Here is a 3,827-nt window from a genome sequence, read left to right as displayed (position 1 = left end):
GTAGTCAGCATGCTGTTTTGGTTGGATTAGGCATTTCTTTTCTACTGTGAGGGTGGTGAAGCACTTGAACTTGCAGCTCTGTGTGCAGTTCTGGTGTCCTCAACGTAAGAAGGATATGGAGCTGTTGGAGCAAGTCCAGAGGAGGCCACGAGGATGGTCAGGGGCTGGAGCACCTCCCGTACAAAGACATGCTGAGAACATTGGGGCTGTTCAGCCTGGAGAAGAGAAGCTGCGTGGAGACCTCAGAGCAGCTTCCAGTGTGTGAAGGGGGCTACAAGGCTGCTGGAGAGGGACTCTTCATCAGGGACTGTAGTGGTAGGACAAGGGGTGATGGGTTCAAAATGAAACAGGGGGAGTTCAGGATGGATATAAGGAAGAAGTTCTTCCCTGTGAGGGTGGTGAGACACTGGCACAGGTTGCCCAGCGAAGTGGTAAATGCCCCATCCCTGGCAGTGTTCAAGGCCAGGTTGGACAGCGCCTTGGGTGACATGGTCTAGTGGAAGGGGTCCCTGCCCATGGCAGGGGCTTGGAACTGGATGATCTTAAGGTCCTTTCCAATCCCAACCATTCTGTGATTCTATGTGTCAGGAATCTCATCTCATAGTCTGTGTTGCTGAACTGAAATGGATTTGATGACAGATTCTGTCTTACATGTATCAAACCAAATATTAAATAATACATAGAATCATAGAATCATCTAGGTTGGAAAAGACCTTTAAGATCATCATTACCGCAGGACTGCCAAGTCCACCACTAATTATCCTGCATCAATTAGTCCCCACAGTAAAATACAGGGGTAAAAAGTTTTCTGCAACCACGCTGTTTCATCTGCTTCTTCATTCATAATAAATCATTAAGGGCAAGGCCAGTGTAGAGCTGGGCAGGTGTGCAATGGTTAAGTCAGGCTATATCCTTAGGTATTGCATTAATAAAAATGGGTAGTATAAGATTACCTAATTCATTATACTACTTAAAATACGACACAGAATTTGCAAAGCGTCAAGATTCTTTGTCTTTATAAGTGCTTTTATTACGTTCTTGAAATTAAGTGTTTACAATAAATAAAAATATACTGAAAGTGGAAGCTTGTGTGCGAGCTGAGAATATGAGCGATGTCCCTAAAGAATCTGAAATCCTCAATGCTATTATTATGCATCAACATGAAGAAAATGTAAACATGTAGTCAATAAAAATATATTGAGAGAAGATTTCAAAAGGTGACAAAACAAGTGAGTAGACAGGGAAACCCACCTTTTGTGCTTCTTTATTGTAAAGATTAATTTCTTCTATGGCAGTCAAAATTGAATGTAAGATACATGTTTAAGTTCTAATTGTGGTTACTGGCATAAATCCATAGAAGTCGTTAAAGTTGTATAGAGTAAATGAAAGTGAAGTTTGGTTCAAGATTTTTATAGATTATGTGTTTATCACCCTTTTAACATTTAGAAAAGAGCAGACACCCCCAGCCCCCAACTCACTAGCTATTAGCTTTCTTCTATTCTTTATGCATTTTGTAACTTGTCCAAAGCAGTGCATGGGCACACTGTGAGCCGGGGATGTGTGTGCAGACACTTGGGGGCTCCTGTGTGTACACTGTGGGTGCACCCAGTGTGAGCCAGGGATGTGTTTGCAGGACCCAAGCTGGCATTTCTGCTCTGAGTCAGACAAAGTGGAGACCTTGGTCTGAACCTCTGATGTCCAGAAGATGCAGCCGGGTTATTTTCAAACCTTTCCAGGCAAAAGTTTATCAAAGACTCCAAACTTCTTGTTTAACCTGAGTTCCTGCTCCAGTAACACCTCTTCCCCTGGAAAATGCCCGACCATCCCTGAACTTAGAGGCACACAACAAATAGGACTCATCCCCTGTCTGAAACCACATGTGCTAGCTGTATATACTAGATCCTTTGGTCTTATGCTGATTCAGCGTATTGGTTGTTTTGGTTCACCAGGCACGTATAGGCACACAACAAATAGGACTCATCCCCTGTCTGAAACCACATGTGCTAGCTGTATATACTAGATCCTTTGGTCTTATGCTGATTCAGCGTATTGGTTGTTTCGGTTCACCAGGCATGTATGGTTTTTTTATTTTGTTTTTTGGGAGTTTTTTGGTTTGGAGGTTTTTTAAATCTTGTTGGTAGGACATAGTGGGTTGGAATCTACCCAGATTACATCAGTGTCATCCAAATACGATTGCTGAAGAATCACAGCAGAACAGGTCTCCCAGCACCAACAAATGCAGCTGGAGACCATTAAGCAATGCTATTAAGAAAGCAATCAGAGATCCAGGGGGATTACATGAAAGTCTACCAACAAAGTAACAATTTTAATCAGCTTTTATTTCAGTCCATGCAGTGACTAAAAATCATCCCTCCAGCCCAAACAGATTTCAGCTTTTGACTTTAGCCTGACAAGAATCAGCATCCTCTAACTCCCAGAACTATTCAAACAAAATGAAAACATTTTCTTCCAGGGAAGAGTAAACTAAAAGCAGGTACTTGGTGCGTTCAGGGCAGTTGTGACCATTCGCTAATGCATTAGGTGAGTGCTAACTCTTTTTATCTGAGGTTTTCTGAAGAATAGGGATATCTTTGTACCATTATCTTCACGTAATCTGGGAAACCCAGACTTACCAAATAGGTCAGCGATAATTCCTGATAACTCCTAATCTTCCCCAGAGATGTCTTTAGTTCCCGGAAACTGGGGGTCCCTTGGCACAAGGGCTCCCAATGAGTTTAGATCCCACTGTTTTCATACTGAGGACAGTATGCCCATCCTAGCAGAAACCATCTCCCTGTTTGGCTCCTGAATAATGTGACCACTATTTGCCTGATGCTAGTAGTTAGCCTGTGTTGCACCCACTTTTTTTCTTTTGCTGATTTTCTAACTGTGAGAGCTTGAGGTTTCTCTTGAGACTCTGAAATCATAGTGGCCAAGGATCAGTATAGGTCCTCAAGTGCAAATACTGAGTATCAGTCTGTGCCTGTTCTAACTCTATCATATTTCTGAGTGCATGAGATAAAGTGTATGCAAACAGTTATCAGCAATACCATTCTCTCTTTAAACCTATGAGCATATAAGGTAAACTCCATACTGAGTATCAGTCTGTGCCTGTTCTAACTCTATCATATTTCTGAGTGCATGAGATAAAGTGTATGCAGTTATCAGCAATACCATTCTCTCTTTAAAGCTATGAGCATATAAAGTAAACTCCATCCAGGAGCTTTTCAAAGGATTTGTGCAAAGTGTACGTTTTTAAACTCTCTCAGAGGCTGAAATTATTACAGAAATAATTTAGTTGAAAAATAAATATTTTGTTTTTTACTTAGAGACTTAGCAAAGTCTTTATAAGAGAGGTGTAAATAACCACCTTTTTGTCTTCCAGAGGCAAAGCAATATCACAGTCACATGTACATCCATTGTACTCTGTGTCAGATTTTGATAGATGGTCGTAGGATTTGGATGCATTGGGCTCCCTACACTGCAGAGCTTGGGCCTTTAATTTTAATTGTTCTTGCTAGTCTGTGCCTTTCCCCCCAGTTTGTCTTTTCCTTTTATATTAACAATCCAAAAATGGATTTTCATTTTTAGTTTTTACTTTTTACTGCCAAATTGTTCTTGCTAGTCTGTGCCTTTCCCCCAGTTTGTCTTTTCCTTTTATATTAGCAATCCAAAAATGGATTTTCATTTTAATTTTTTACTTTTTACTGAGAAATTTTCTGTAGAATAGTTACCAAAACTAGCAGAAAAAGCAGTGAAGACCTGAACACCAGTGGCTGAGAAAGTTGTGATGGTGTGTGTGTGCATAGAATATCTTAAATTGGAAG

The sequence above is a fragment of the Nestor notabilis genome, unplaced genomic scaffold, assembly GCF_000696875.1.
Source record: "Nestor notabilis isolate BGI_N333 unplaced genomic scaffold, ASM69687v1 scaffold3357, whole genome shotgun sequence".
Classification (NCBI taxonomy): Eukaryota; Metazoa; Chordata; class Aves; order Psittaciformes; family Psittacidae; genus Nestor; species Nestor notabilis.
The sequence above is the reverse complement of the archived record's forward strand: the minus strand, read 5'-3'. Positions refer to the sequence as shown.